At 40.1% G+C, this 13,386-nt stretch overlaps 1 protein-coding gene across 1 annotated transcript in view; it reads left to right on the top strand.

Annotated features, from left to right (window-relative positions):
• LOC131543810 (uncharacterized) overlaps positions 1–12,966 on the top strand; it is a 40,097-nt gene extending 27,131 nt beyond the window's left edge. Inside the window, exon 6 of the transcript XR_009271989.1 lies at positions 12,697–12,966. The gene's annotated coding sequence lies outside the window, so the exon portion shown is untranslated. The remainder of the gene's footprint in view (positions 1–12,696) is intronic.
• The last annotated feature ends 420 nt before the right edge of the window (positions 12,967–13,386 follow it).

Below are 13,386 nucleotides of genomic sequence, written 5' to 3'. Positions count from 1 at the left end.
CTTCCTCTGTCCCCATATCTTCAGTGTCTGGTGTTTGCACATTAGTGGATGGAGCAGTTTGTTGATGTGAAACTTCAGAAGACGTGGATGGAAAGATTTCTTTTGTTGGCCTTTCATCTGCTTGCATGTGATCTTTCAACAGATGTCTTTTGAAAGACCACATGTATGCAAATGTCCTACCACAGTTGTTCTCACAGCAACAGAAATATTTAGATGAACTGTTAATTCCATGAATGGCATTTAGATGTAAGAAATATTCTTTGTGGTTTGGGGTGGATTTTTTACATTTGAAGCATGTGAAAGGCATTGTTTTTTTAGTTACTTACAGTGCGCAGTTGCTTGTAATAATTTGTGAATTTTACTCTTTGGCCAATTCTTGGTATAAGTGCATTTATGGTAGTCTCATCAAGTAGCAGAAAGCTTTGTTGGTCAATTTCTTCCTCTGTAAGCGGGAAAATAAGACAAGTAAATTACTAACACTGCTGTATTTATTTATGAATGTATTTATGTATGCATGTATTTATTTATTTATTTAAATCCTGGTCCTGGGGACCCAACTGCTCTGCACATTTTGTGTCTCTCCCTTATTTAACACCTGATTCAGATCATCAGTTCGTTAGAAGAGAGCTCCATGAGCTGCACTGCAGTGTGTCAGATGAGAGAGACATACAAAATGTACAGACCAGGACCAGGATTGAAAAACACTGTCATAGACCACTGTTTTCTAATAATATTTTCTATCTCCTACCCTTAAACATCAATTATGCACACAATTAAACCTAAACAGATAGTTCACCAAAAAATGTTTTGGTTTCAGGTCTTGTATAACTATTATATGATTGTATATACATTTTTAATAATATAAATTTGATAAATTATCTTTTTTATTTACTTTTCAAAATGTTTATGAAAAAAAATGTTGTGTTCATGTCAATTATAAAATATAAGTTGTTTCTGGGTCTTGATCTAGGTGTTGGGGCAGAATTCTAATGCCATCTGCTGGTTAGAAAAAAAAAACCCTGTAGGAATTACATTTACAGAAAAAAAGGGTTTTGACCATGAGCATCCAGCAGAGGGACATGATCCATTCATTTTTCTGGATGTGGCCAGCAACTCCTACAGTTTTCAATATTGTGAATATACATTTAAATATGATAAAATAAGTTAAAATATGTTGTTGTTTTTTTTTGTCAAAGAATAGACAAAATAGGGGTGTCTGTTTTTGCAATAATGCCACATTTGCATTTTTAATGACTTTCTACATTATCTCTCACCTGCAAATCTGTCAATTAAAGTTTCCAGGTTCCACTTCCTAAGTGTATCCTTTACATAGAAATCCATAGCATCCTGTTTAAACATGTTTAGTTAATAAAAAGTGAATTAACTAACAATCAGTGAAGCTGTATATGGAATATGTCACTAAACTACTATAAAATCACTGTAAAGTCACAACTTTATAGATAAAATCTTTCATATTTTGTCGTAGCTTTAAATTACGCGCTTTTGTAACACAGCATAGCTACCTCCCAGAGTGGGCGTGTCGGATGGATGAGGCACAGAGGCAGAGCAGGGTCTTGAAGCCGATCGCGTTGTCAAATATCTGAAATATGTGAAAAATTTCCCAAAATGTATTAGGAAAAACAGAGAAAGTGAGGAAAAGCATCCCAGTCGTGTATTGTTGTTATTATTATTATTATTATTATTACTTTAGGTTTGCTATAAAGCATCGAGTCGAATCGCAAATACAGCGGACAAAAAGCAGTCGACAGGGGTAAATATGTAAATATATTTGTGGAGAAAATCAGCGATATTACTGTGTAAGAGCTTAAAATCACTTTGTAACGCAAAAAAATAAAACATATATGCATATTGTATGATATTTACTTACCCGTTTATCTTCTGTCACAGTTACGCCGGTCGACCGTTGGAATTAAAAATTTAACCCAACTGGTTGCGTTGTTATACAAACAACCCAACAAAAGTTCGAAATAACCCAACATAATGACCCAATATGTTTAACCCAGATATTGGGTACAGTAAATAACCCAACGTTTTTTAGAGTGTTAACTTCGGTCCAGGCGCGTGCGCCCGCTGAAACCGTCTATAGGCGGAGCAAAACACTTCATGGCTCCGTCTATAGCGCATTATTGTTATTGGGCGGTTTACGCTGTCAATACAGGAGACAAACCAATGGGCCACTGGCTGCTCGTAATCCCTGCTTGATGGTTCTTGGCAAAAAATTCAGTCGGCCCACCGAGAAAATGCCCGGTATGCCCGATTGCCAGTCCAGCCCTGCTGTCTACACTAGATGCAGCGCGATACGACATGACAAATCCCTCACAGTAAACTGCCTCGTCCTATTTATGACTACTGACAAAAAAAGTTCAAATGTCCTGTGTAGACAGACTCAACCTGTTGTGCTGCGACGCGGCGTCCGATTTAGACACGGTTCACTGTTCCCCCACCAAGCAAGCGGGCGCGTTAACTCCTCGTCTGCACGCGCTCTCTGTGTAATAGGAATCGCGGCGTATGCCACATTGCATGTTAGCATCTTCCATTTACCACCGTCTCGTTCGTATTTGGCCAGTTTGGAGAAAGCCTCACCAATACAAACCTGACCAGCCGGGCGTTTGCGATCACGTGAACTTGAAGAGGCTTGTATCAACGCGGATGGGTGACATGAAAGGAAATGATTCCAGATCGGCGATGTAGTATTTGGTTTCCCAAAAGGTCATCACAAAATAAATTTGCTAAATGCAGAATAAACTGTATTTTCCTGCGCTCAAACCTGCCAATCTAGGAAATGCGGTGCATGACGTTTGATGTAATTAGTGAATTAGCATAGATTTATAGTCTAAATAAAACGATCTGCAACTGTATATTGTTACACTTGTATAGACGGTTTCAACGGCAACAACATAAACAAACATTACTGTGCATGCGCGATTTTGTGGCCCTAACTTAACTTCCGGTAGACATCCAAATATGTTATGTTAATCAGTAACATAAGTCCCTCTAGAGTAGATATGCTGCATAAATCAGACGGACTGAGATGCAGCGATAACTACTTGGACTGACTTATTAAAAATGCAAATTCATTCTCTGCCAGCAGGAGGCCCTTTAAAGCGGGAAAACTAGAGGTTTCCCCGGAAACGGCTGTACCTTACACAAAGCAGTGCTGAGCTTACAAACGCTGCATTATCAGGCATATAACATGCAAGATGAAATGAAAATGACATCGAATATTTTCTAAAGACAGTGTTCCTTCAGAAATACAGTTATATAAAAACATCTGCGCCTCGTTTTGATTTTTAAACATGTGTTAGGTGCTCATGTTTATTCAACAAAGCCTTTTGGAAAATCGGTCAGTTTTGATATCGTGGCGGATCGCCACAAATAAATACATGTATGTGAAACACATCCCACAGCACAACCACCGGAGCCCAACTTCATTACTCATCACTTTAACTTTAACTGTGTTTGTAGCCGGCGCCACTAACAAGACCGATAAACAAACACAGACCGGAAGTTAACTTAGGTCCAGGCTCGTGCGCCTAATGAAACCGTCTATAGAAAACTTTGTATTATCCCAGACAGCAAGCAGTGTCGGCCAGGATCCGGCCCAGATCTGGCCCGCATGGATTTCACGTGGGCCAGATGTGGGCCGGACCTGGGCCAACACTATGTTGCTGTCTGGGATGCTTGTTATAGAGTGTGTGACGTCACGTGCACTACCGCCGTTGTCACGGCGACCGTCACAGCCCTAGTGTCCTAGTGTCCTTCAACAATGGGCAATCATGTGGTGGTGGAAGATCTGCCTAGTGACTCTAAATCTGACCACACTGAACCAGTTGAGCATCGTCTGTCTGACCATCCTTTCAGTTGCCCCATCGAGTTGGGCCAGAGCCAGATGACTCATCCTAGTCTTAGTTTATTAGTTTTTCTAATAACACTTTAAATTCAGTCAGAGCAATAGAAATGTATCTTAATATTTCCATGTAAATATGAGGATACATTTTCAGGAAAATGCATAAACTCATATTTAAGTCTGGTTTACTCTTGGTTGTGTAACAGAACACTGACACTTAATTTTGGCCACCGCTGAAATGGGTCATATCGACAGATTTTAAGAAGTAAGGACCCAAGTGCATATAAATGACATAAATAAACATTCAGTGATAAAACAAATAATAATAATAATAATAAGAAGAAGAAGGAACAAAAAAAGAAGAAAAAGAATGGCAGAGATGTTGAAGCACATATTTAACAACATATTTACATGTCAATAATATATTAAAAAATGGCATCAAATACAGTCATATAGCAGATCATTTTCTTTTTGATGCGCTAAAATGATATATACATTTGCTGTATTTTATGTCAGAGCGCAGACATTTATTTTGTGAAAGTTTCTAGGTTGATCAAGATAAATTAAAATGAATAAATGTATACCTGCCCTGACTAACAACAGTTTGACATAGTTTGTTAGGTTCATAACACAACTGCACAAAGTTGAGATGGCTCTAAGAGTGTCTCTAACTAAAAATTAGACATTCTGTACTAATTGTTTTTAAAAAGCACCAGAGCACTCTCTGAAACATCACTCACAGAATTTCCCGAATTTACTGAAGCAACAATAGGGCTAATAGGATTAGGCTGCACAGTTTGGTCAGAGAAAAACTTCTTTGACTCTAATTCGAGCTGTCTCAGTTTTACCTCTTTTTCAGCCTCAGTTTTCAGTTCACGGACCTCTAGGCGAAACGTCATTTCGGCTTGGCGCGTCTCAGCCATAGACTGTAAAAAAGATGGACGACGCATCTCCGCTTCCTTCCACTATAGAAAAGTGAAGCAAATGCATCTCAGTATGGCCGCTGCCATCTTGAGTAAATGATGATTTGGAGCCAGAGTCTACGCAGTAGAGATTCGTTTGGAGCCAGAGTCTGCACAGTAGAGTCGTGAGGTGGAGCCACGGAATCAAACTCCCACCCAAACTACCGCAGACCCAATCAACCATAACAACACGCCCCGTTTTTATAGCATCAAATTACTAGCTAAAATCAAACGTATCACAAAAATGAACAATTGAACATATATCAGCGTGATAACAATTACCTTAAATGACCAAAACAATATTTCGGGAAATTGTATTGGAAGTGTAATTAATTTTTTTATTTTGACTGAAATCCCATTGATTTACATGGAGAGGGTGGGGTTTATGACCTGTACTGCAGCCAGCCATCAAGGGGCGATCAAACAGCCCGCAGCTTCACTTTTAAGGACGAGTGAGACACACCCGGTCTCAGCCCACTCCTGTGCTTCTATCTGGATTCGGCCAAGTGCACCTTAAGTCACGCGTCACCCCCAGACTCTCCAGAAGGCGGAGAAAGTGGGCAGAAGGGCGGTAAGGATGCCTTGGGCTGAGCCTCCGCCTCCACCTCAGCATTTTCACCTGTCGCCTCCTCCAAATTGCCCAGGCTAGTCAGACGCCTTCCACAGCCGAAGTTCCAGCCTCTTCTCTATCCGCATCTGGGAATAAGGACAATTCGGACAAGTGCTAAACTGCGCGGCAGCAGGCAATTGATGGCACGATCAAAGACGTCAGTGTCCTATGTCAGCTGAGTGGCAGGCAGATTCTCCAATGAACTTCACATCTGAAACAGACAAAGCATAGACACAGACACAACATATACATAAGTAAGCTTACGTAGCGTAGCATACGTAACATGGATTTTTTATTTCATTATTTGCATTATGGAGGCATTCTAACTACATTCTAATAAGCTTCATCATGCAATGAATTGGCCTGCTTGATAATGTCAGCTAGCATGAACAGGGTGATTCTGAATGGAAAGTCGACTCTTTCTCAGTATCATCCCTTGCCCTCACAGTCACACATAGTACAGCACAGTTATGTCAGGTTAATGTCTTTAAACTCTAATCAAGGAAATATCATACCTTATTATGTTGTCTTCTTTTTAAAAAATGTCAGAAGTTACGCTTGAAACATTTTGAAGTGTGTGAGAGATTTGAAAGTGTAAGCTCGCGCGCACAGCACGTTAATAGCTCTAATTGGCCAATCACCGTTAAATTATTATACGTAGAGAATATTAATATTTCATTTGCACAAAATGTTTAAATTTACATAATACACAGCATTATCAGTCTAAAGAGGATGGTGGTTTCATAGAGGGGATGCTTTTTGTTAATTTTTTCAACAAGGGGGATACCATCCCCGCAATTCGAGCCATATAGTATAGGTATATCGGGATCGTGCACTGGCGGAAGTGCCTTTGTCAGTCAGCAGCAGCGCGAGAAGGAACAGACAAAAAGTAGGCTACTTCTCTCAGAAAACATACAAATAAAGATCATTTTAGATGTTTAATTACTATTTGGAGCTTTGGGATCACTAGACAAGGGCTTATTGAACTCACTTTTGTGAAAAGCTGAAATTCAAACTTTTTCAACATTTTTCACTTTTTTTTTTTTTGTCTGTAGCTCAAAATTAGCCAGTGCGAATTCCAAGTCATTATGCCAGCACGGGTCACACATATACTACTTTAATAACTTTTTGATTAATTGCCTCTTTATATCTCTGACTCTGAGCTGATCCACATCTAGCTATAGGAATGTGACGCCTATTGCAGCATCCACATACAGTTAGGCCCATGTATATTTGGGCACTGACTAGATTTTCATGCAGAAGTCAACATTTGAAGTGGATCAAAACCTTTCGTCAAAGTTGTCCTAAAACCTAAAACCTAACTTTGATTAACTTTTTTGATCCACTTCAAATGTTGACTAGTGTAATTTTGGTTCTGTATGCCACCAGAATGGAAATAAAATGAAACAATCAATATGAAATTGAAGTACAGACTTTGAGCTTTAATTCAAGGGGTAGAACAAAAATATAACATAAAATGCTAGGAATTACAACCATTTTTACAACCACAGTCCCCCCATTTTCAGGGGCTCAAATGTAATTATGATCCTATGATCATCCACCACTGTTGTCCTCCATGGACGTCCAGGCCTTTTTATGTTGCTGAGCTCATCAGTGCATTCTATTTTTTCTCAGAATGTTTCAAACTGTTGATTTGGCCACTCCTAATGTTCCTGCTATCTCTCTGTTGGATTTATTTTGATTTTGAAGCCTAACAATTGTCTGTTTCACTTGCATGGAGGAATCCTTTGACCGCAAGATGTGGGTTCAGAGCAACAGCTTCCAAATGCAAATTACACACTTAGAATCAACTCCAGAACTTTTACCTGGTTAATTGATGTAGAAATAACGAAAAGGAATAGCCCACGCCTGTCCATGAAACAGATTTTTGAGTCAATTTTAATTACTTTGAAATGAACTGTTTAGGAAACGTGGTCTTTCTTCTTGTTTAATCCATTAAAAACTTAAATGTCAAAAGCTGTGTTACTATAATGAATTTTAGGTTTAATTTTGGCGTGTTGTATGATATTTGTGTTTCCGTGACGTTAAAAGATATGAAGAGCTCACGCGTTCTTTCTCTTCCATTGATGCTTAATACGATGAAATGTGTAATGTAAACCACAGTAATGCGCTTATATGATGTTAACATTAGTGTCATGTTGAATGGGTTTTTGCGTGTGCAAACTTTGCAATTGCAATTGTCCCGTGAAGTTAAAAGACGACTTTAAACATGACTAACAACCAGCCACGGCTCTTTTCAAACGGAGGGAATTACAAACGGCGTTTCTGTTCTTATGAATGAATAAGGCGATTCATATACTGCACGTCTGTGGCTGCCGGTTTTTGATTGTTTAGCTTCATAAGACCTCAATGTGTCCTCAGGAGCCTTTGGTAATTTGGTCTTGTGTACATATTTATTTGACTCTCAAAAGCCGGCAGCCAGAGACGTGCAGTTTATGAATTGCCAAAGACAATGGTTTCACCTAAAAATCTCCTTTACTGTTCAATCGAAGAAAAAAGTTAACTACATCTTGGATGGCCTGAGGGTGAGTCAATTAACAACAAATTTTTGGGTGAACTATCCCTTTAAGCCTACATGTTTAGTCCGTTTGACAAATGTTATAAATGCAGATTGTTATTAAATAAAGGATATTATGTGTTATAATGTGTGTGTGTTTTTAGTGATTGATAGACACCAGTTGATAATTTTCTTAAACTCACTGTAAAAAATAATAACTAGTTCCACGGCAATTTTTTATGATGCCCAAATAATAAATCTTAGTTGAGGTAACATATTAAATACATGGAGTAACTGGTTAAATTTTAATTGGCATAATTTGCTGTAATTTTATAAATGTTTGACCAATTAAAACATTTTAGTTGAACGGATTATAAAACTATTTCAGTAAAGGTTGAGCCTAAAAAATAACAATTCAGGCAACACTTGAAGACAGAAATTGACTGAACATAAAATTTCTGTTACTAAATAATAATTAGTTGAAACAGCTTGAATTTTTTTACAGTGTACATTTGATGTAAGTAAGCATATAGCTTTAGTGCCTCACTTTAGAGAATCTGAAGTGGATATGTATTTCACTGCGTTTGAGCATGTGGCTTCTGCACTTCGTTGACCAAAAGAGGTTTGGTGTCTTTTACTACAATGTAAACTAGTTAGGAAGGCACAGGAAGTTTGTTCTGCATTGACTTTAGAGGAAAGCCTGCAGTATGATGTGGTGAAGACCACTGTTCTACGTGCATATGAATTGGTCCCAGAAGTCTATCGGCAGCGTTTGTGGAACCATAAAAAAGAAACGCAGCAAAACTTTGTGGAATTCGCCCTTGAAAAGGGAATTCTTTTTGATAAATGGTTGTCTGCTAGTAATGTGTAAGATTTAAATTAATTGAAAGAGCTACTGCTATTGGAAGATTTAAAAAATTGTCTGTCGGAACAAATAGTCACATACCTAAATGAGTACGTGTTAATGCACAAAAGTGTGTTTGTTTTAGCCAGACCGGAAAAAACGCTGAGTTCGCCTTCAGTTCAAAATTCAAATGTTCGTATTAAAACTAATTCAGTGCTGAATAAAGAGACCCGAGAATGTTTTTACTGTCAAAAGGTGGGGCATCTCATTTCTGATTGTTTAGTGTTTAAACGTAAGCATCAGCAAGAACAAGTAAAACTCGCTAATTTTGTGAATACTGTGTCTGAGACAGCTTTAGATAAAGATGAGATTGATGTCAGGTTTAAACCATTTTTGATGAAGGGGTTAATTTCTATAAATGGTAAACCCGAGGAGCAGAAGGAAATACAAATCTTGAGGTATACGGGAGCTATCCAGTCATTTGTAATCTCTGATGTACTCCTGTAGTCAGAACAGACGTCTTGTGGGTCACGTCTTGTGTAATAGGGTAAATGTACCTAAGCTCACCAAAATCTACATTGAGACATTTTTAGTGCACAAGATATTGGTTTCAGTACAAAAAGTTATGTTAAAATAAAATATTAATCTCTCAGACAAAAATATTTAATTTTATTTTAAATGACAAAAGCATTGCAATTAAGATACACATCATTAAATTCAGAAAGTCTGGCTGTGCTTAATTGGTACTTAATGGGTAATTTTTGTACCCTTAAAGCGCACCTCTGTTCCCATTAACCCCTTAACTGTCACCCCCCTTTTTGAGTTCAGTATTGAAAAGGTGATATCCATCTTCAAATGGTTGTAATTATGGAATGCTTTTACATATAAGCTTAATTCTGGTCTTGTTTTTAAGAAAACACTTGGATGTTTATGGTACAAGTGTCTGCATTTGAAAAAAAAAAAAAAAGTTATAGCAATTTAAGTTTATTATAATAAAAAGAGACTATAATATATATATATATATTTTTTTTATGGAAAAATATATATTCCAAAGGAGGTTTTACCCTAAAAATGCTAGACAATTATAGCAGGAAGTCTAAACAAGTTGTGTTATAAATTTGGAATTGATATCACAAACCTTGTAGATTATGTGAGATTTTTAGCTGCTGTACCAACAAAGGACAGTAGGTGTCATTTTTCTTCATTGGGGATTCCTAAACTCTGTTAGTGACACTTGTTTACCACTTGATCTCAAAACACACAAAATTAGATTTTAAAAAATAATTTATTCAAAACATTCCAAATATTTTTTTCATAAACAGGGTATAAATTGTTTTTGAAATAGAAATAAAACAAAACAAAAAAGTGTACAGTATGGTTACAGAAATCCAGTGGTTATAGAAATCCGTTGATTATAAAAATCCAAATGGCAAACTGCATAGAACTATTTACAACTATTTACAACTATGTGCAACTATTTACGACTATTTACAACTATTCAGTGCTAAGCACTACAAATCATTATTATGCCAGCGATTGAAGCAGTCTCGCTTTGGGAGGAAGCAAAGAGGCATGTCACACATACAGCAGATTACAGGGGTTTTCTGGTGGCACATTCTACATCTTCTTCTGAATTTACTCGAAGGTTTGAGGTGTTTTGGTGTGTGTTCTGCTGAATGCTGAGAAGCAGGAGCAGGAGCAGGAGCAGCTGGAACATCAGGAGGAGGCAACCAATCGGCGAGCTCCTGTATTAGAGCTTCCCGGAATTCCCTCTGATTTTTTGGCTTCTTACTTTGCATTGCAGCCAGGTGCTGGTGGATGATGAAAGCATTGACCACTGCAATGTCCACAAAGTGGAAGAAAAGGGAACGGTACCACTTTCTTGTTTTTCTCAGCACAGAGTAGTACCCAATGAGGGCATCTGACATATCAACTCCCCCCATGTTCCTGTGTAGAGAGCAAACATAAAAGTCAATACATAAAATACAAACACATCTGTAAAATTTCTGCATGACCCACTGAAAAAAATTCTACTTGCTTGTTGTAGTCTGAAACTACTGAAGGAATCGGAATGGTCATCATGGTCCATTCTCCACCTCCCATCTTCACCCTCCTCTGGACAGTTTGACCTTCATTCGCTGAATGGAATGATGAGCACATCAATACCTCTCTTGTGTCCTTCCACTCAATGAAGAGAAGCTGGTTGTCCCTCTTCCACCTTATGCTTCCCCGAGGAGCATTTTTGGGCAGCCTGTTAATGGTGGTTTTTGGGAAGCCCACCCGGTTGCTCCTGATGGTCCCACAAGCCCAGATGTTTTTTTTGTGCAGGTCCCTGAAGAGCATGGGGCTGGTGTAGAAGTTGTCTACATATAATCTGTAGCCAGACCCCAAGAACTTCTCATCCACCAGAGCCATGACAGATTCGTAGCTCAGGCCCTTTCCTTGCTGGCTCTGATCTACTGGGGATTTTCCTTCATAAATGAAGAAATCCCATGTATACGCATTCAGAGAGTCTGCAAGAACAAAAAGCTTGTATCCCCACTTTGTAGGTTTGTCCTTCTGGTATTGCTTCAGACAAATCCTTGCTTTTGATGCTACCATTCTTTCATCAACTGCAATGTTCTGATGAGGGTGATAAAAGCTTTTGCAGCCATCCCGAATCTGGTCATACATGGGTTTGACTTTGCATAGGCGATCAAAGGCGGGGTTCCTTTTTCTTTGCATTCTCAGCATCCACCTTAGGATCGCTAAGGTGAAGTGCTGAGGAGATGGTGAAATTTCCTGCAGGACATGACAGAGGCTGGGAAGCCAACACTATAGAGTCTGGACCCACTCCAGTAGTCTGTCACTGATGGCAACTTCACCAGACCCATATAGATAACAATTGAGACAAAGGAAAAAAGGTCCTTCAGGGACATGTCCTGCCTTGGCCTTCTTGCTGTCATCAGGTGCTCAGTAGCATAGGTGTTCGAATTCTGGATGATTGTTTGACAAACTTGTGAGGAAAAAAAGAGTCGGAACAACTCCAGAGGACTATAGGACGCCGTTTGAATAAGTTGAGGTCCAGGAGTTCGAGCTGGCCTGAATATGGTGTCTGGTGGTGAAATATCAGGCTCATCTGGGGTGTGCCATCGATCGCCAGTGCTAAAAACACCAGTAGAGCCAGATGAAGAGCTTCCTCGTTCCTGTCTTCCTCTGCCTTGCCTCTTGCCTGCCCCTCTCCCTCTGCTTCTCCCTCTTCCTCTCCCTCTCCCTCTGTCTCTGCTTCTCCTCTTCCTCTTCCTCTCCCTCTGTCACTGCTTCTCTCTCTTCCTCTCCCCCAGCCACAGCTTGTCCCTCTTCTTCTCACTCTCTCTCTCCCTCTGTCTTTGCTTCTGGCTTCATCTTTGTCTTCAAAACTACTGGAAGCAGTAGCTGTAAATGATGCTGCAGAGGTTGATGGTTGGCATAGTTCAGGTTGCCAGTCCTCATCAAGAGAATCATCTGAACACCTATTGCAACAATAAATATATTCTGAACACATATTGCAAAAGTATTTATGCACACATACATAGCCTATACATACACACACACACACACACACACACACACACACACACACATATATATACATAAACATTTTTCAAAAGAAATAGTTACATTTACATGCTGCACCCTAACATACATACACATACATGCATATATATATATATTGTGACGGGTATCCCGATCTCTCATCAGCGTTGCCCTGGAAACAAAGGCGGAACACCTGCACCACCTCATCAGGGCTGGGCCGGTCGCACCTGAAGCCAATCAAGCCTCACCCATATAAGCCAGTTGCGGCTGGGTGAGAGGAGAAGAGACTACAGTCCGAGTAAGGCTTAATGTGCGCCTCTTTCTCTCCTCTCTTTGCAGACGCCAGCGAATGACCGACCGACCCAGCCCTAAAGAAGGGAGCTCCGGAATTGTCACCGCACGGCACGAACCACGCACGGAGAGCACCGCACCACAGCCTTCAACCACTCCACACCTATCACGCCACTCTTTATTCAATAAATCCACCCTCCGGGGTATTTATTTGAGCTCTCCTTGTCGCGTGATTCTTCCACCCCGTCACAGTGGTGGAGAATGCGGGCATGAATGGAAGATTTCACCGGCAAGTGAACTCCACCTCCTAATCAGCGTGTTTTTCTTTTCTCCTGTGCACTTTAGAACGGTTGGTACTCCTCCCCAGGATGGAAGAACTGCTCCGCAACTGACCGACGCCAGCCTGCGCCAACAACAGATTGTTGAACACCTGGCCACGCCAAGGCCAGGTTGACCAGGAAATCGCCGCTCTCCGTGCGGCCGCCCGCCAGCGCGTTCCGTTACCTGACCGCGCACACAAGCCCCTCAGCTTCTGCCGAAGATGACCGCACATGATGACGTCGAATCCTATCTACAAATGTTCGAGACCACGGCCGCCACGGAGAGATGGGATCCCGACGACTGGCGCGGGCGCTGGCCCCTCCTCACGGGTGAAGCTCAGCGCACCTTCTTCAGCCTACCAGCGGAAACGGCGGAAAACTATGAGGAAGTGAAGAAGGAGATTCTCGCCGCGTGGGG

The sequence above is a fragment of the Onychostoma macrolepis genome, chromosome 07, assembly GCF_012432095.1.
Source record: "Onychostoma macrolepis isolate SWU-2019 chromosome 07, ASM1243209v1, whole genome shotgun sequence".
Lineage (NCBI taxonomy): Eukaryota > Metazoa > Chordata > Actinopteri > Cypriniformes > Cyprinidae > Onychostoma > Onychostoma macrolepis.
Note: the sequence above shows the minus strand (reverse complement) of the source record. Positions and strands in the feature narration are given on the sequence as shown.